This window comes from Adiantum capillus-veneris, chromosome 15 (genome assembly GCF_014529385.1).
Source record: "Adiantum capillus-veneris isolate H3 chromosome 15, ASM1452938v2, whole genome shotgun sequence".
Lineage (NCBI taxonomy): Eukaryota > Viridiplantae > Streptophyta > Polypodiopsida > Polypodiales > Pteridaceae > Adiantum > Adiantum capillus-veneris.
In genome coordinates, this window is record NC_140945.1 from 83,558,101 (window position 1) to 83,579,145 (window position 21,045).

The 21,045-nt window shown below is 42.6% G+C and overlaps 1 pseudogene; it reads right to left on the bottom strand.

Annotated features, from left to right (window-relative positions):
* Positions 1-19,298: 19,298 nt before the first annotated feature.
* Positions 19,299-20,342, bottom strand: LOC147440982 (uncharacterized; annotated as a pseudogene).
* Between the last annotated feature and the right edge of the window lie 703 nt (positions 20,343-21,045).

The window sequence follows — 21,045 nt, forward strand, 5'->3', positions numbered from 1 at the left end:
TTCACCGTAGTTCACTGAGTCGACGGATGGCTGAGATTGCATTGCGACTTCCGCTTCTCTTTCCCACCATAGATCCCCTCTGGTTAGAGCCATGCCATATAGTGACGAGGGGGTACCGGGCCAATAAGTAGAGAATCCCCAAAAGGGAGATGGACCCACCCCCAATTTACAAAGAAAACTTGGAATATCCTTAGAATCTTGCTTATTTATTCTCTTGTGATTTACTGAATTGTACTATTACCGGAGATGAGTATCTCTAACCTTTAAAAAAAAACCTCAAAATTTGTATTTCTCATATTGAGCATTTGGACAAAATAAAAAAAATATCAATCTTGGGATTATCCAATTCATCTTTTCACTAGGAATCACTTACAACCTTCACATCTCAAACTAGATGACATGTATAAAATCCCCTCCAAAATTAAGTTTTTTTTCTTTGGTACTAGCCACTTTACCTTAGAGAAGTGCTCAGAAAAACAAGTAAAAGCCTTGTTTTAATAAAACTCGCAAAACATACATAAGAGAAATTTTAGAGGTAAATTGACTACATTTGAATCAAAATTTCGTAGGTTTTCTCACTAGCAAGATTAAAGTGTAGTGATAAACCTCAAATTTCGAAGGTGGCATTTGCACGAATATTATTCGAGCACTGCAACAATAGTCGTGATGATGTAGAGAGTTGCTGGAAACTTTGCTTTTTACTCTCTACCCCCAGTGCATTCCCTACCATTGGGACCCTCTTAACAATGAAACCCAAACAAAAGGCCCAACGCTAGAGCATAAAACAAAGCAGACAATTTTGACTACGGCCGTAGATGTGGCCCAAAGAGAGATTATTATTATTATATTATGAAAAAAATTACCCAAACACCTCTAAAATTTGTGGAAATTCCCAAAATACCTCTCAAATCTCAAAAGTTGCTAGCATACCTAGCCAAAAATTCCCAAAATACCCTTCAATTTCTCCACAATTCCCAGTAGGCGTTAGTCAACGTGTGGAAAGTCGAGCAACGAGGAGGGTTGCTAGTTCAATAATTTTGTGCGTTGGTTTGTCGCTTTGTGGTTAGTAAAACACATAAGCAACAAAAACGTTGAAAAGCAAAGTTGCTTCGTCTCAAGAAAGGGGCTCAACAACAGGGCTTGATGTATGTGCAACAACTACACTTGATGTATCTACATGAGCTTCAAGATCCCTAAAATTCCTCCTTTTCACCAGCACCTTCACTAACCTAATACTGGCTTCATGCTCGAATGAGGTGATAAGTCAAACAATACTCATATGCAAAGAATTGTCGAATTTTCGAGAGCACCATGAAAACTGCTAAGTTCATCGAGATAATTCTAGAAAGTCGAGAGACGATCATCGCCATTGAAAAACAAAATAACTCTTATGAGTGGAAGAGGGCCTTGGGTGCCGCACTTAATGGCTTACACGAATAAAAGTGTGGGCTCGTCCCTTATCATTGGGTACCTTGTTTGGCTAAAGGTATGGGCTCATCCCTTGTCATGGGGTGGCTCCCCAATCAGCCCATGTAACTAGGACCCCTTGAAGCTGGCATGGCTCCATCACGAGCATGGCAAAAGCTTGTAAGTTGTTTGGTTATGGCAATATAATCTACTCACCATTGTTAGCTTTCCACCACAAACAAGTCAAACAATATTCATGTGCATTAAGGAGTTAGAGTGGCCACCCATTCACCTGTTAAAAGCCCATGGACAAAAGAGGGCCCTTCTCCTTCATCCTAGAAATCTATACTAAGGATAATGGGGGAGGGAATTCCGGTTCCCCCTCCTTGCCACGCATCATAACGTCCTTCAAGTGGCGGGTGTGGCTTGCAGCTCCGGGAGCACAGTGATGCAGAGAGAGAGAGAGAGAGAGGGGCGGGCAAAGCCCGCTGGTTGTACTAGTAACTGATAAAAGTTGATGTACAATATGAAAATGACCCCTCCAACCCTTTTAAAGGGTGCTCCAAAAAAAAAAAACAAAAAAAAGGCACGTTAAATTTTGGTCATTAGATTTTCATTGCCATTTGCTTACGTACTACGAGGCACCCAAGCTGCAACTCAAGGGCCTTCAACAAGTGTTATGGGGAAGCCCTTTTGGAGACGTGGCTTAAATCTTCTTTTTTTGTGTGGAAAAACTCACAATGGTGAGTAGATTATATTAGCATGACCAAAAAACTACAAATTCATATCATGCTCGTGACAAGCCATGGTAGCTTCAAAGGGTCATAGATACATTGATTGACAAGGGAGCCACCCACGACAATGGATGAGTCCACACCTTTACCCATGCAAGTCAGTCATTGCCCTCTTCCACTCATTAGAATTTACTACTATTGCCGGTCGCCTTCGACGGCCTCTCTCTCCCCCTTTATCACCTATATTGGTACGTCTCTCTCTCTCTCTCTCTCTCTCTCTCTCTCTCTCTCTCTCTCTCTCTCTCTCTCCTGCATGTTCTTGTGTGATCGCCAGAATAGGGGACACTCATCAAACTCAAGAGGTACTGACATGTGGTCTCTCTCTCTCTCTCTCTCTCTCTCTCTCTCTCTCTCTCTCTCTCTCTCTCTCTCTCTCTCTCTCTCTCTCTCTCTCTCGTTCTTGTGTGATCGCTTGCTATTGGGGACACTCGTCGGACTCAAGAGCTACTCACATGTGGCTGGGGGAGAGGGGCCAAAATTCCTCCTCACATTGACCATCACCCCATGCAAACTAGGCATATCGCCTATCTTACTGGGTTGAGGGCTTGAGGCAATACCATACTACATGAGCTTCCTATCCGAAATGTCCTCTCAGAATAATTCCAACATGGGCACGGTGTGGAAGGAAGCTCTATGTTGTTTTCTCTGGTTCGACAATGATGCCTTGTGTTTTTAGTATTAAAAACAGCAACAGGCAAGGTATAGGATGTCGAGAGCTAGATCAAGAGCTCGGGTCCCGAGAGACTAATGCCAAGCAGGTTAGGACATCTCTCTCTCTCTCTCTCTCTCTCTCTCTCTCTCTCTCTCTCTCTCTCTCTTTCTGTGTGGCCGATAGCCTACGACCTTGGATGATGACCTAAAATTGAGAGCCAGAGGGCGCGCACACAGCTGACATTTCTCTCTCGTTTTATCTCTGCGACTTTGACCCTCAGTTTTTGCAGCCTTCTCTAGCAGACGATGTGTGGAATAGTCCATTGGGTCAGGAAAGGTCCAATGCTTGAGGTCAGGAGAGGTCTAGTGCTCAAGCATTCTCTCTCTCTCTCTCTCTCTCTTTCCGCCATACATGACTTGTAGGAACCACAAAGCTTCTCTCTCTCTCTCTCTCTCTCTCTCTCTCTCTCTCTCTCTCTCTCGCACACACACACACACACACACACACACACACACACACACACACACACACACACACACACACACACACACACACACACACACACACACACACACACACATGCATGCATGATTTCTTCTATTTCGATAGCGTTGCCTGGTGTTTGAATGCTGAAAACATGAGCGGGCAAGGTAATGGATGCCGAGAGCAAGAAGAGCTCAGGACCTCTGTTTTAGGGCTAACTACTCCCCTGTTCGTGCTCACAAGCACGACACAGACAACATACTTATCATCCGGTGACACGACTAACCCGTAGGTGCACAGAGGCAATCTCGTTAGCTTGTCAGGCTGAGACCAACCTACACATACGCACTTCTATGATGCATCAATCACTAATCCTTGTTAACTTCAACCCACTCTATCCCTAACACCCATAACACCGTTTGCACATCAAATGAACTCAGAATCGCTTCAAACTTGCTAGGCGCTATACCCTTACTAGGATACACTTACCTATAAGTCCAATCTCACCCGATTATAACCCTAACTACCTCGAATACAATCACGATAGACTCACAGGTCATAACCTAAAAGTGTGCGAAACCTAAGTCTATGAACATCTATGCATCTCTAGTCTCGCCCTCGTTCCGTAAAGTACTTGATTGTTGAAAACAGACACTGTTTGTGCTACTTACAAGCAAAACAAGCTCGTGGAAGGGTCGCTCGCGAACAGCTCGAAGATGCGAATGCGTGGCGTGTGCGCGTAGCTCTCGGAGAGGCTACCGCGATGGTGTGGTCGCTTCGTGAATCCGGTGAGGGAGATGCGCGTAGCAAAGAGGATAAGATCACACACTCTCTCTCTCTCTCTCAGACTCGTTCGACACAGGATTAATCATTCAAATGTTATCTCTTAAAACATGGTTCTAAGGTGACCTTTATACTTTAGTCACCTTAGCTCAAAATGTACATGGGGTTTTAATTGAGTTCTACTCATCATAATTACAAAGTGGAAACATATCTGGGTCCCGGCCGACTAATTAATCTTTACATAATTCAGACAAGTGGATCAAAATGATAAGACGTCTTTGACATAAAAATGGGAATTTGATAGGATTTACAAGGTGGGCTCATTACAAAAGTTGGACAAGTTGGGCTCCAACACTCCCCCCCTCCCAGTTCATGTCTACCACGACATGACTGGCTTTGTCTTCAATGTCTTTGTCTTTTTTCCTGGTTTATTTGATGTAGAAACACATCGTATCTCATAGATTCGCTCACCATTAATGGGCCAAAACTTTTTGACTTGTACATGAAGAAGCCGGTGTAAAATGCTTCTTCTAATGTCTGGAGATGGTAGTTGGGCAAAAACATGAGCCGTCTGAAGTATGCGTACAAAACTGGCTCTGTATAGGTGGCCCACTTAAATCATATGATAGCTCCGATATGTTTCTTTCCGTATTCATTAACTCTGAACTCCAGCTCTCTGAAAACGCTGTGAGACAGGCCAAAAACGTCCGAGCTATTTTACAAAGCATTTTGCAGGACAGGTCGGGAGAGCCTCCGAATTCCGCAATGGCACCCTGAAGGGTTTTCACCATGTTAGAACCGGATATTCTCTCTCCTTCGACCGGTCCTGGAAAAACTGGATAGTTCAGCCATGTGGGATTTCTGCTTTGTAAGGCTTTATGTTGGCTGTAAGTATAAGTTCTGGGTGTTGGGCAAAAAGTTCTATCATCTCTAAGCTCAGGTGGTGCATTGACTAAGTGGATCGGGTTGTTAGGATGATCCAAAAGCCACTGACGCCTTTGTTGTTCCCGAACCTGTAATTCTCCTTTAGATAGTGGCACTTGTTCTTCCTTTGCTACCTGCCGTTGATGTGTCAGTGTTTCATATTTCAGTAGAGCATAGGGTAACATCGGGGCATTCCACTCTTCCCGTAGCTCTGTTGCTGTCTTGCTTGATCTGGAGAGTCCTTGTAGCATCTCCTTCTCTAGTTTCATGGCCTTGTACCACATCATCTTTGATTGCTTTTCCATTTCTTCGGCCAGCTTCTGCTCTTCAAGTTTTGTGACTGAATCTTCGTCTTCTTCTTGGTTGTTGGAGCCAGCTTGATCATTCTGTGTATCTGGGGCCCCATGGTCCTCTGATCCATTAGAAAATTTCGGAGGTCATTTGGAGGGCCTTCTAAGAAAATGTATTTTTTGCACTCTCTCTCTAGAAAAAATGGCAAATAAAAGAGCTGGGTCTTTCATAGTAAAACTTCAAAAAGTGTACTTTAAGTAGATTCCTTACTCCTCTGAACATTCGTTCGTAGTGATTGAGGGATAATCCTCTTTTCAGTTGCATTGAATGAACAACGTCAAGACGGAGGGAATGAAGCTAACATGGAGGGACGAATCCGCAGCCGCTATTCACTTTCCATTAAACCTGCACATTTGGCTAATGGCGCACTCCTCAAATGGCACAAATGTTACCCAGAAACGAGCCAAATATCACCTTCACATTGATTTGGACAATGAGTACCAACCATTGATTAAGCGCAGTAAAACAAACACACATATACCTCCCACCTCCATAGACACGCTCAGAGCTCAAGGAGCTAAACACATAGATATCTGGACGAGAGGCTCTCTCTACCCTAAGAATCCAATAACTAATGCGTCTCCACCGTTTGTCAATCCTACAAGCTTATTGACCTTTGCTGGTGATGGAGAAAACGGCCTTCTGGGTTATTGTAAATCACTTACAAGAGAAGCTGAAACTTACAAGAGCATTCTCCAAGCTCAACAATGTGAGATTGTTCGCCTTTCACATTTACATTCTACAGATCAGGTTACCATTTTGCAACATAAAACAGAGGTACAAGAACTGAAAGGAAAGGTGCGAAGTTGTCAAATGAAGGACACCATCTTGGGTGGTCGTATCCGAAAGAAGAAATTGCGCAATCTTGAAACATTGCAGGTTGCATCAGGAGGTCTCAAGAAAAGAATCCGAGCATTAAGGTGATGCTTCTTGGTTGGCTACATTGTCTTAGTTAAGTAATCTCTTTGTTTTTTCTTGTTATGCATTGTTTTCATGTGCCTAAATAGTGTTAGTGAAGCAAATTTTCTGTTATTTACTTATGCATTGTCTTCATGTAGAGATTCAATCTATCCTGACAAGGAAAACATTGACCCCAAAGCCAATATAGGAAAGAGATTGAAGCCACTTATAAGTAGAAGCCTGGCAGCAGATATAGTACATGACAAGAAGTTTAAGGTTCTACAAAGAAATGTAGTGGACCGCTTTATTTCAGAGAACTCAGTGCCTGCAAAAGAGATACAAGGCACACTTGATTCACTTGGTGTAAGCAAAAGAGGATATTCGGCTATCCAAAAGTCTGTCTCATCCATCTTTGTTAGGAAGGGTATAAAATCCAAACTTCTACCATCAGCCTCAAGTGTTTGGAAAGAGAGGCTTCAGCTTAACGAGGCACAGGGAGACTATCTTGGACAGCCCTTTCATATTAAAGCAACTTACAGTGGCCATGGAGCGAACATGGCATATGATGAGTTCAACAATATTTTTATGGACCTGCGGATACTAAAGAAGAGAATGGTGGAGTTTTACAACATCACATTTGAAGAGTCACGTGGACTATTACATTTTGTGTTAAAACTGGATGAGTGTGAGCTTGTTAAAGAGAAAAAGCTAGAGCGTGTTACTATTACTTTAATGAATAGAGCCCTCTCAAAGTGTCCCAGTGATGATCCTTTATATTTTAGTGTTCAATCAAAATCTAACATATGGTGGCTTGGTGCGTTTGAGGTAAGCGATATTCTCAAGTAAGCTCAAATGTTCAGATCTACTTAAGTCTCATTTATTTTGTGTTGCAGGTAAAGAAAGAAGATCATGAGATTCTATATTGGGTGTTCCATCGAACTAATATTCCGGAGCTGATTGATCGACAGACTAACCAGGGAGAGGTACTACGTCTAGATGGAAGGGGAGACTTTCAAGTTCAATGGCATCTTGCAGGTGACCTTAAAACATTAAAGTGCATGTATAATTGTGGAATGGGTGCAATGGCAAAGTCACCGTGTTTGTTCTGCATGGAGCCTGCAAAGGTCATGGACCCAAAGTGGTGGAGAAAAGCTCCAACACGTCACATTGAGGATCCTGCTTTTCGACTAGTTTTGAAAATACCACTTGTGAATGTCCACATTTGTACAAAGCATGCCCTTTGTAGAATTGTAGAGAAATTGGTCTACTTATACATCGGGTTTGCTTGGAAGATTAAGAACTCCGCAGAACGACAAGTAGCCCTGCAGTGCTTAGAAATGGTACTGTCGGATATGGGGCTTCATGGTGGCAATGTGAAAATCCAGCGGGATGAAAAGAGATCAACTGCTGAGAAGGATGTCCCATGCAAACCATCCATCGGTGGGGTGAAGGCACGGAGGTTTTTATCTAAGCCCCAAGGTACAAGAGATCCAAAGCTAACAAAACATGGAAAAATATATAACACATCTTATGTTAGCAAGGTAGAGTATCAGAGCTGGAAAAAGCTACATATTGCAGTCAAAGACCACGAACCAACTACTCGTAACGCGAAGGCTGAGGTTTGGCGATCAATAGACATCCTATTTTTGATGTGCGACAAAGATGACTGGTCACAAGGTGATATGAACAAGTTCAAGGAAAATCTGAACCTTCTGAAAAAATCATTCAAGACAGCATGGACAGACACCCAGATTACTCACTACATGGTATTATAATGTATTCTTTCTCTCTTATGTGCAAATATGTGACTGTAAAACATTCTAACTAATCTGTTTTCATATCCAGCACATCATCTTCAATCATTTGCCATATTTTATACAGAAGTATGGGAACCCGGCAATATGGAATACCCAAGGGATGGAAAAGTCTCATTACATGGCGAGAAATGCTTATTTCAGGCACACACGACATGGTGGCTCTCGAATCAAGGCTAACAGTTTGAGAGAACTATTTGAATGGTTCTATCGTAGAATCATTCATCGAATGCAGGCAAAAGAAGTCTTGGCAAATTCAGCAACAGCACAAGCCATCAGACATTTACAACAACAAAAAGCTAAAAGATCAATGGCATACAACAACTCCGGAGCTCGTGAAAGTCAACGAAGGTGGAGAGAGACAATGGTGTATGTGAATCACAAGTGGAGAAAGATACTCTGAGTGGATGACATTGTACAAAATTTATGTAATACATGATCTTATACAATTGGTACTTGAAGTGTATCAAGATTTTGCAGGTTCAATTTTGTTTTTTGGCACGTCACCCTTGTAACGAATCATGAGATGTTTTCCATACTCTAAAAGCTCATCTGGGTTTTGTCTACCAAGAGCTAGTGCCATTGCTGTGTAGGTGTAGTAATACGCTGCCCGACCACCTGTATAGCCTGGGCAGTAACCAAAACAATCTCTAGCAAACACTTTGTCCACAAGAATGACTTTATCTGCACTTTTGGGCAGCACCGGTCCACCCAAGAAGCGTGATAGTGTCTTGAATGTGTAAGTTGCTATTGAACCCTCTTGTGACATGGAATTGTGAAAAACTACTATCGACGACTCACAAAGCTTTGAAAGGTACTGTGCTAGGGCCGCATCCCTTCCTCGATACTCTCTTGTCCGGCGCCGAAGGAAGTCATCCTTGTCAGCAATCCAAGACTGCACATACAATGTCAGAAATGACACAAACAGAGAGAGAGAGAGAGAGAGAGAGAGAGAGAGAGAGAGAGAGAGAGAGAGAGAGAGAGAGAGAGAGAGAGAGAGAGAGAGAGAGAGTTACCATGAAGCTCTCATCCTGAAGAAAGAGGTTTTCTTGCCACAGGTCTACAGATGTAGTTGACCCCTGACCTGAATGGTTAAACCAATCCTCCACTTCTTTGTTACTTTTCGATGGTCTTAGGCTTTGTCTTATTGCTTGGAAGGTGGCTTCATCAGGTAGTGTCTCCTTGTATTTTTCAGCTTTCTCAAAGCATCTTCGAAGGCATTCCATTGGATTGCTGGATGTTTCCATTGCCTCATCATCACTACTATCCTTTGAAACAAATCCACTCCTCTCCTCTTGGACTCTGGAAATAATAGCTAGGGAGAAATCCTCCCTTAAATAAAACACACTTTGCACATCATGTAAGAAGATATAGGTCCTGTCCCCAATCCTGAAGTCAGGCACAGCAGGCAACATCATCTGAGCATGCTTCTCAGTGAAGTTACTGACATCCAATGGAAGTTTGATTTATGTGGTTTTCACAGAGAGCATCTTACTTCTTTGTACTTCAATTGCCTCAACCTCAAGGTCGACTGTGTCTTCAACCTCCTCGACTTCTTGCATATGAGTTGTCTCCTCGCATTCCTCATCTGGTGCTGCATCCTGCTCCTCTAACACCTCATGAGGATTCTGCATGAGGAATCCAAACAGGCTGTTGAGGTAAATCATAAAGCCAAAGGCTTCCTGAATGAGTTTGCATTCTTTTTGGTGCAAAGGGCAGACTGAATGTCGGCAAGAGGGTGGTAATTCCCTATACTTCTTCACTCCCTGTCCCTTTCCACCACAGTCATTTAAATGCACAAGAGTCATAGTAGGCAGAACAACCCTTCCTACCTGCACCATCACTTCAAACTTATCTCTGTAGGACTGCAAGAAATTACTGTGCTGAGCTAACAGGTCTTCAATGTCAAACTTTGGATTAAACATAGAATGAACTAGATCATACTTGTCCCCAGCACCACAAGATGCTGCAAAATCAAACAGCCTCTCATCAGTTGCAGCTGGGTCTTCCAGAGAAGACACATCCTCCTTCTCTTTACATTTAGTACTTTCTAGCACATCTGCATCATCTGAGAAGTCTATATTTCTCTTTCTTGTATTTTTCTTCAGAAGTACTTTACAGGGCACCACACCCTTGTAGGGTGAGGGATCCTCTTGCCCTGGTGACCTCTCTGATTGATCTTCACCAATCGACTTTTCCTCAGATATGTCCTGACAAAAGTCAACAGTTCTTTTGGCAGATACATTAAGCAACTGAGCCTGCAAGGGTTGAAATCCTGGCACAAGCTCTGGATCTGGTTTCAGCCTCTTCTGCCTACTGGACCTTAATCCTATTCATCAAGAAACATAACAAGTCAAAACCATGAGGAAACATGACAACTCTGCCAAAACCAAACCATCATGATCTCTCTCTCTCTCTCCTGATAGATATAAATATATATAAATAAATAAATAAATAAAGATATATAGATATATATATATATATATATATATATATTCATATATATATATATATCTGTCTCTCACCAAAGCACAAACAGAAACACACCTAGTCTCTCTCTCTCTCTCTCTATCTCTCTCCAAAGAACACTAAAAAATACACACAGCCTCTCTCTCTCTCTCTCTCTCTCTCTCTCTCTCTCTCTCTCTCTCTCTCTCTCTCTCCAAAGAACACTAAAAAATGCACACAGCCCCTCTCTCTCTCTCTCGCTCTCTCTCTCTCTCTCTCTCTCTCTCTCTCTCTCTCTCTCTCTCTCTCTCTCTCTCTCTCTCTCTCTTTGCATTTGTCTATTGGACTAAAGGCGCGCGAGGAAGGAAAAGTGCCTTTTGCAAACCTCTCCACGCACCTTAAGTACAACTGAGAGAGAAATAACAATACTAACGGCGCGCGGAGAGAGTTGCAAAAGGCCCTTTTCCTTCCTCGCGCGCCTTTAGTCCAATAGACAAATGCACAGAGAGAGAGAGAGAGAGAGAGAGAGAGAGAGAGAGAGAGAGAGAGAGAGAGAGAGAGAGAGAGAGAGAGAGAGAGAGAGGCTGTGTCTGTGTCTCTGTCTATGGAACTATGGGTATTGAGGTGTGGGTGTGTTGAACAACACACACACACACACACACACACAATTTGTACCAACTGCTGGAAATACAGAGAGAAAGAGTGAGAGATCACCTTTTTTTGGTGGGGTTTGCAGGAACTCAAAGGGAGGTGTCTCCTCCATTGCTTTTCTCTGTGTCAAGCTGACTCTGCCTTTCTCCCTCCCTCCCTCTCTCTCTCTCTCTCTCTCTCTCTCTCTCTCTCTCTGAGAGTAAGGACTCCCTCTTTCTATCTCTCTCTCAATTTGTGTCTCTCCCTCTCTCTATCTCTGTGACAATCCGATCACTCTTTCTCTCTCTCTGTCTCTCTGAGACTCTCTCTCTCTCTCTCTGTGACAATCTGATCACTCTTTCTCTCTCTCTGTCTCTTTAAGACTCTCTCTCTCTCTCTCTCTCTCTCTCTCTCTCTCTCTCTGGCTCTCTCCCTCTCTCTCTCTCTCTATTGTTCTCTCTCTTTCTCTCTCTCAAAATCACACTTATAACGGATACACACGGCGACGCCCCACGTGTCACTATAAATTATAATATATTTGCATGCTGTCGCACGTGTGGTCATTATTGAGACCGTATACTTTTTGTACGCCATATAAAGCAGTCAAGAGAGAGAAAAAACACACCTCGTGAAAGAGAGTGAGTGAGTGAGAGAGTGAGAGAGAGAGTGTGCAAGAGCATCGCCTGCGTCTCCGACAGCAAGGCCACGCAGCGACATAACGAAGGTCTGCTTCTCCCTCTGCCTTTGCCTAAATCTCTCTATCTCTGTTTCTATCACCCACACACAAACACACAGACACACATCTTTAAAATACAAACACACACACACACAGACACACACATACACACCCACACACTCACAAACACAGACACACTCACAAACAAACACACACACACACACACACACACACACACACACACACACACACACACTCACAAACACACACACTTACACACAGACACACATCTTAAAAATACACACACACACACACACACACACACACACATTCTCTCTCTCTTTCTCTCTATACCAAAGGCGCGCGTAGAGAGCCATACCCGTAGTGCATGTCTCTATGCGCGCCGTTAGTACTGTCCATTGACTAGAGAGAGAGAGAGAGAGAGAGAGAGAGAGAGAGAGAGAGAGAGAGAGAGAGAGAGAGAGAGAGAGAGAGAGAGAGAGAGTATGGGTGTGTTATTTTACCCTATACTAACGGCGCGCGGACGTGCTTGTTGAGGTTAAAAAGTGGTCCGTGCGCGCCTTTAGGAATGTGGATTCTCTCTTTCTCTCTCTCTCTCTCTCTCTCTCTAGTTATATATGCTAAGCTATAGAAAGGAGGGAGGGAGGGAGAGAGAGAGAGAGAGAGAGAGAGAGAGAGAGAGAGAGAGAGAGAGAGAGAGAGAGAGAGAGAGAGATTCATAGAAAGAGAGAAGGGGATTGAGACTCTTCTTTTGGTGTACAGTAAGATGGCTAGAACAAAAGCCACTGCAAGGAAGGCAGGCAAGGGTCCAGGATTAGCATCGAAAGCAAGTGGTAGATCTGCAACCCCAAAGAAAAGACTTGGAAAACCAAATAAAATTTTGAAAGGGCCAAGGATGAAGAAGCTGCAAACCTGCATGGGACTTTTCAGAGAAATCAGAAAGGCACAGAAATGTGTAGATTTATGCATACCAAAGCTGCCCTTCCAGAGGATGGTGAGGTCCATATGTGATGAAGCTACCTGGGGCACCAAAAGGTGGAAGGTGGTGGCATTAATGGCTCTACAGGAAGCAGCAGAGGACTTCCTACTGGAGTACTTCAGTGACATGACCATTGTTGCAGCCCATGCCCACAGGGTTACTATAATGGACAAAGATAGTGAGACATTGAAAAGAATAAGGTGGAGGTATGACAAACTGCTGGTCCCCAATGTCTGTAAGGATAAGAAAATGAGGGAAATTTTGTTATACCCCCCGGAGCTAGTGCCACAGCTCACAGTTGTAGATGTCACACATGATGTGAATACAAGGGCAAGGGCAGAGACTATTGCTCGCCAAACAGAGGAAATGAGGGAAGCAGAGCTTAAGGAGAAAGCAAAAGTAGCAGTGGAGTCCCAGAAACAAACAGAGTGCAATGTGACCCTGTCTATAGAGGCAATTAATCAAGAAACTCTACTTTCAATGAAGAATGGTTTGCTTGCAGAGATACCATTTGTAGATGGAACCAGAAAGCTAGCTCTGGAAAAGGTGGACATTGATTTATTGCAGAATCCAGATGCTGAGATTTCAGACACAATTATCTATGCTTGTCTTAAGTAAGTGTTACTATCTTGCTAGCTTTGAAAACTCAGATAATAGGTTTGCTAACTCAGGTAGAGTCTCTGCAGCCTGATCAAAAGTCAACTCCCATTGCACACTCACACAGAGGTGTTTCTCCTTGATCCACAAATGTCTGTAATTATTAGACAAAAGAACAGTCCATCTAGGACCTTTGAGAGCTGGTTTCTCCACTGTGCTATGCTGGAAGTTACTGTGATCATCTTCCCATATGAGAACCTGTGTGTATCTGATAATTTCGTCATTGGTCCAAGTTTTTGAAAGAGCTCAAAACTGATGACATTCAATTTCGCTCCAGTGTCAAGCAATGCATAGATTTCTACTTGTTCTGTGCCTACATATGCTTTTATGTAAGGACTACACCACGTATTTTCTAAAGTGTCAATGGTGCTGTCGTCCTGAGCCATAAAGTCTGTGATTGTCTTTGCTAATTATTTACTTTGTATATCCGCTTCGATTGTTTGGAATGTTGGAAGAGGATATTCTTTAGTCATCATTGGTTTGACCATGTTTATTGTCCTTAGAAACTGCTTTTGCTTAGCAATGCGTTCCTTGGCTTCTTATTGTGCTTGGTCATGAACTCGTTGGTGTTCTTGTCTATAGGCTTTGCCATAATGCACTTGAAACAACATCCCAGGAGTTAGAGGTAGATGATACTTTTTCAAACGACACCCACTAATCCAATTCGGCATTTCTTTTCCATCTAGTGTCGACAATTTTACTGCTCCGCTAGATGAGATTTCTTGTATCAAATAAGGCCCCATTCCTCTTTTCTTTAGCTTCTTGGCATGCTGTTTAAGGGCGTATACCAAGACATAGTCCCCCGTTTTAAAGTCCTTGTTTTTGACATGTTTGTCAAAAAACTCTTTCTGTTGCCTTTTTTTTGCAAAAATGGCTACTACCGCATTGAGTCGTAACTCATCTAGTTTTTCTAGGTCATCTAGCCTTTCTGAAATCTCATGGCCCGTCCATTCCAACCGTTTAGCTACCCTTAGCGTTGGAATCAAAAATTCAATAGGCAGTATTGCATTTAACCCATACACCATATTAAACGGTGTAGCATTGAGTGTTGTTTTATATGCAACTCGATAAGCCCACAATGCTGAATATAGCATTTGATCTCAATCCGTCCTTGTTTCACTAATGAGTTTCGTAAGAATTGTACACAAGATTTTGTTGGTCGCTTCCACTTGGCCATTGGCTTGTGGATGGTAGGGTGCAGATTTGCGATGAATTACCATAAACTCAGTCAAGAGATTTTTGATAACTTCATTTACAAAGTGTGTCCCTCTATCACTCACCAGTTCGATTGGAAGGCCATATCGTGTAAACACATATTCATATAAGAATTGTGCCGTGGTTCTAGCATCTGCTTTCGTTGTGGCTTTTGCTTCCACCCATTTGGTCATATAATCAGTGGCCACTATGATGTATTGTGCTTGTGAACGATAAGCTGGTGGAGTAATAGGACCAACAAAGTCCAATCCCCATTTAGCGAATGCTCGAGCACTCATCATTGGTCTTAAAGGCATGTCGTCTCTTTTAACTGGCACCTTAGTGCGTTGACATTCATCACACCTTTTCACGAATTCTGCTGCATCTTGAATCATGGTCGGCCACCATATGCCTGCAACCATAATGATTTTTACGGTTCTCTCCGCTGAAAAATGACCTCCTGCTATGCGTGCATGAGCTTGCTCCAGTAATGGAAAGCAGTCATTTTTCATGAGGAACTAACCTCAACTAGTCATCAGTTCCTCTTTTATACAATTGGTCATTAATGATGGTGTACCTATTCGCTTCGATTTGTAAAACATTTTGTTTGGCTTTAGACCAATCTCCTGGTAACTCCTTATTAGTTAAATATTCCACAATAGCATGACTCCATGCGGGTGCTATCGTCACTTGGTATAATGTGGCATAACCCACAGTGGTATTGGTTGTGCAGAAGTTGCATTTCTTGATGTAATTAGCTGCCATTCCAGGCCAATACACTCCAAGTGTTCTTAATCGTTCATAGGTTATTTGATTTCCTTGATGGAATCCCCCTGTCTGTGTATGTGCCTCCTCTAGATACGCGTCGTACTCCTCTGGGCCTATACACAACCTTAGAATCCCATCGTTACCATGATGATACATTCTTCCCGCAAGCATAGTGTAATTTTGTGCTTGTCTAACGTCTTCCACCGTGTGTCTTTCATCGAGATTCATTCCATATGTCAACAACGGAATAGTCTATTCTGACCATTTCAGTACCATCTCTATATTAAACAGGTATGCGTCTGGGAGATCATCATCTACACCAGTAGCCTTTTCGCCATTTAGTATTCGAGAAAGGTGGTCTGCTCTTTGATGAGTTTTTCCTTTCTTTACTACTACCATAAAATCAAACTCCAGCAACACAATGAACCATCTTACAATTCATCCCGTGTTACAAGGTTTGTTTACTAAGTACAAAAGTGCCTGATGATCCACAAAAAATGTGAATTTGTTCGCAAGGAAATAATGATGAAATATCTTTACCGCGTATATCATACCCAATCCTTCTCTTTCAGCGGTGGTATAATTCTTCTCTGCACTATTGAGTTGTCTACTAGCATAACTGATGGGAAAATCTGTATTACCCTCCCCTGGTTGTGCTAATATACAGCCTATTGCAAATGCCGAAGCATCTACATGTACATGAAAAATCTTTGACCAATCTGGTGCTTTTAGAATTGGTGCAGATACCAGTGCTTCTTTTAATTTCTGGGATGACTCCTCACATTCGTCGGTCCATATGAAAATCATGATAAGACTATACAAGGGTTTTGCTATTACAGCATACATGTAGATAAAACGTCAGTAGTATCCACAATGTCCCATAAATGATTGTACCTCTCGTACAATGTTTGGCCTTGGTAATTCTATGATTACCTTTACCTTGTCTTCATCAGTCATAATTCCATTAGCCGAGACTATGTGGCCTAGGATCTTACCTTGCCATACCATGAATACACATTTTTCTGGGTTGAGGCAAATCCTATACGTTCTGCATTTTTCGAATACCTTTCTAATATGATCTATATGGTCTTCTCTCAATAGAGAATAGACACACAAGTCATCCATGTAAATATCCAAGAATATTCGCAAGTCTTCTTTAAAAGCATGTGTCATTAATCTCTGAAATGTGGCTGGAGCATTGGTTAAGCCAAATGGCATTACCCTAAACGCATATATGCCCCATTCTGTTGCAAACACTGTTTTGTACTGATCTTCTAGTTTGACCCCCAATTGGTTATAACCAAAGAATCCATCCATAAAGCTATAAGCCTGCTTGTCTGCTACTCGTTCTAGGACGTGTTCCGTGATAGGGAGAGGATAATTGTCCCTTATTGTTGCTGCATTTACCTTTTTGAGATTCACACACACACTCGTAATTTCCCATTTTTCTTAGGTACCACCACGATCGGCGACACCTAGTCAGTGTGCTCTATCTCATAAATAAATTCAGCATCCATAAGTTTGTCTATCTTGTCCTTGATCCTTTGGGTGAATGTCTCATTGTACGTGTACGGACGTTGTTTGCTTGGATTTGCATCCGATTTCAGAGGGATCAAATGTTCACAAATGTTAGGATCCATCCCCTTCAGATCTTCGTATGACCAGGCAAATACATCACGAAATTCTTTAAGCGTTTTGATCAGTAAGTCCTCTTCTTCCTGGCTTAGATCTGTGGCAATGTAAGCAGGTCGAGGACTTTCTCCCGGCTCTGCTAGGTCTATTTTCTTGGCGTTCTCTGGCCCATCATAGGACTCGTTGGATTTAGGCTCTCTCATTGGTTGCTGGACCACCAATTTTCTCTCCTGAATGGTGTACTTACAATAGTGAGGAGGTACATCTATCTTTTTACTCCCATCACTAGCGTTCGATCCATCGCTACTTTCCATTTCCGTTGTCCATACATTTTTCAGTTTTTGTTTAAATCATTGTATTTCTTTTTCCGCTCAAATTTCGTTATAATTGGATCTCCAAAGACATCCAATATTTCCCTTGCAACTCTATTAGGCACGATTCTTGCATCCTCTACATCAGGCAAGGATTTAACGTCTTCTATCTTGTTAGGTAGCCTTTGTTCAGTTTTGATAGGTGTTTCATTGTTTGGTGGTTTGATTATTCTATCCCTCACTTCCATAGGTGGAGGCTCTAGTAAGGCTTGTGCAGTTTCAATCAAGTGCTTGCACATCTGTAGTCTCTGTTTTTCTATCTCTGGATGTGGATATGTCATCCACCTTTGCTCTAGAGTCTGTCTGTTCTTCAATCTTGCTTCATATGCTTGCAAGATTGCATCTAAGGGTTCATTGACCTTATTTACCAATACAGACCCTCCTGAGCTTGCGCTCCTTGGTCCCTCCGTCGATTTTAGAGAGTCACTCTCTTTGCTGTTTAAGTTGCTCTCGAGCCATTGTTAGCTCAACTTCTACAGCTTTCTGTTTTCGCTCACGTCTAGCTTTCATTTTCGCTCTTCGTTCTTTCCAAGGATTATCACGACTGATGCTAGACTTGTCAGTCTTGATTTCCTCTTGATTTTCATCGTTACTATTGGGCTGATTGTCATTTTTCTTTGTTTGGGCTCTCGTCAAGACCTGAACAGGAATCGTAGTTTCGTTTTCTGACCCTCAACTGGAAGGCAGTGCTCCCAGCATATTCAAAGTAGTCTTTGCTCCTTTGCTTAGGTTCTTAGGGCAATTAGGAATCAAGTGAGTAATTCCACACTCGGTGCAATATGCGTTGACCCTAATGATTTCATCATGAGGACAGTCTCTCAGCCAATGGTCTCCACCACACTTGTAGCATGATCCCTTAGGATGTTGAGGTGCTCCTTGAGCTCCTCTTTGTTGGTGTGCATGCCTCTGTCCGCTCATGCCTCCGTTGGCTATGAACAACAATGTTCGTTCATCCAAGCTATATCTCCCTTCTCCTGCTACCTGTGTAGCAGTTGGTGGTCCTGTATTTCCTATCATGCTCCATGGTTTTGGTGTGGAGGGTTTTTTCGGTGGATAATAGACAGGATTTGCAGTATATCCATTGGGATCTTCGTAATATGCATGCATAGGCACCAAAGTCTTTTCTTCCGATTCAGTTACGATTGGTGTGTATCTTATGCCGACTGGTCGTAATCCTGGTAGCGGTGGTTGTTGCCCCAACACTGGTTGTGGTCTTTCTACATGTACAGGTCCTAGTAGGTTGCCTGCTTGATACCTAGGCATCGGTGAAATTTAAGGAGATGCTACCTGAGCTTGGGGAGCATATGGTCGTTCTCTCACATACCCCTTGTTATAATAACATTCCTCCGTCCCATGGTTTGTCCATTTTTGTTCAATCGCACACCATTTTGGCTGTTTAGTTTGAGGTTTGGCATACAAGTTAATATTTTTTAGCACTTCCTCTACAAGCTGCTCCTGGCTTACATCTATTTCTCCTTTCGGTGCTGTCTTAATGGACTTGCTTCCACTTTGTTGTGAGGATGAATCGTCGTCAAGATCCTTGAATTCACCCTCTTTGTAGACCGCGCAATTGTCTACAAGGTAAAGAGCCTCCTTAGTTAACTCATTTAATGTCGTGCTCCTCTTCATCTGTAAGTCCTTCTGGAGATTTGCATTCCTCAGTCCTTGAATAAATATAAGCATAAGTTTGGACTGAGTTGGCAGTTCTTCCACAGGGCAGAACTTAACATATGTTTTTAGTCTTAGGGATGCCTTTCTTACAGATTCCCCTTATTTCTGTTTGAATTTGTGGATTTGTGAGACAGTATTATGAGCTATTCCCCTTTGTGAGAATTCCTCAATAACTTGTCAAACACCTCCTCCATAGACTCAAAGTCTCTTCGCTCCACAGAGTCATACCACGTAGCTGCATCATCCTCTAGGGTTAGTCCAAACCTTGCAAATTGGGTAGGGAATTCTAACACCTCTTCAACTCTAATTACACGCACAAAGGCTGCTACATGATCCCTCGGATCCCTGTTTCTCGTGTATTTCTTGGTTACCCATTTTTGCACTTGAGAAGGTCTAATTCTACGATGGTCTACAAATCTCATCATTGGATCTCCACGTCCTAGTCGATATACCTCCTCCGGTCTTCTGTAGTGGCTAGGTTCCTCTCCCAGTGGTGCTCCTAAGCCATAATTTCTAACAGTTCTTGCAAGAGATGGTTCATCTCTTCGAACTCGTTCTATGGGTGGTCTTCCAGGCTTTGTTGACCCTTGAGTCTTTGTCTTACTCTCTCCTTGATACCGTGAATAGAGTGGTGGTTCTTGTAAATCCCCTAGCCCTCGTGCGGCTTGATAACCATCTCGGTTTCGGTCTTGTTCTAATGTTGCACTCTGTCGAAGCCATGCCTGCAATGATGGCTGGGTAGCTGGTTGGTCATGGTAGTTGAACATCAGTTGTCAGGTAGAATGTGAGGTCGCGTCATACTCTTCTGAAAATGGATTTGTCGATTTGCTAGGGGTGTATGTGGCTCTTGGTATTTCTTCGGGGGAATATGTTGATGCTCCTGGAACCGTTGCCTTTTCTACCTCCTCTGGGAGAATACGTTGGTATTCTCGCCCGTACCTATCAACAAAAACGATATCCTTCCCCATAGCAATTTCATAAGAGAAAAAGTAAAGAACCTTGTCTTTGCTTAACTCATTTGGGTATGGTTCTTTGCAACGAAAGTAGTAAACTATTCCCTCGCTCTCATGCTTGTAAATCCCCACATTCTCATTATAAGTTGAGAGCCTGGTTGTTTTATTATCATACATAAAAAGCGCTCCAGGTCGATCAATGTTTGGAGGCGGTTCTTGGGTTTTTGAAACCATTTTCCCTTTCGCCACATTATCTCCATATCTGTTGTAATCCTCAGGGTTACTAGCTATCAGATAGTGATTCCCCTTTTCGTCTCGAAATCTATCTCCATCATCATAGACTCGAATTATCTCCAGTCTCTAAGCCGGTCTTTCTTCAATACTAATACACTTGCGTCCTCGATAGTCAGAATAAACTAAGGCTCCCCTCGAGTTTGTTCCTTCTAAGAAGATTATAGTGAACCTGGAATCGTTCAAAGGATTTAGGGAGGTTCTTCCCTCTGGCATTGGTCCTTCATAGGAGACACCTCCTGGCTGTTGACTACCCATCATGAAAAAGGATTTGTCTGACGAAGTGTCAGTATCACTACCCTCCTCAATAATCGGTCCTAGTGGATCTAGCCTTGCCTGAGTTACAATCTCTTCAGTGGACGTGGTGCTTACTTGACTTTTGACACTTTTAGCTCCTGACTTAAAAAAGGCTCCTGACCTTAAATACATAAGAATCAAAGCTGTATTGCAAACTTAAAGCTTACCTGGACTCCTTCTTCCTGTGCAACTCTGTGATGATCTCCTTCTGGGATCTACACAAGTATGGTTAGTCTGTTCACAAGAGTTTTCCTTGAACCAGGAAAAATCTTTTAATTATGTACAACAACCACTTTTTTTATGACAACTGGTCAGTCTTCTCATGGTCCAATTTCAAATGTGAAATGAT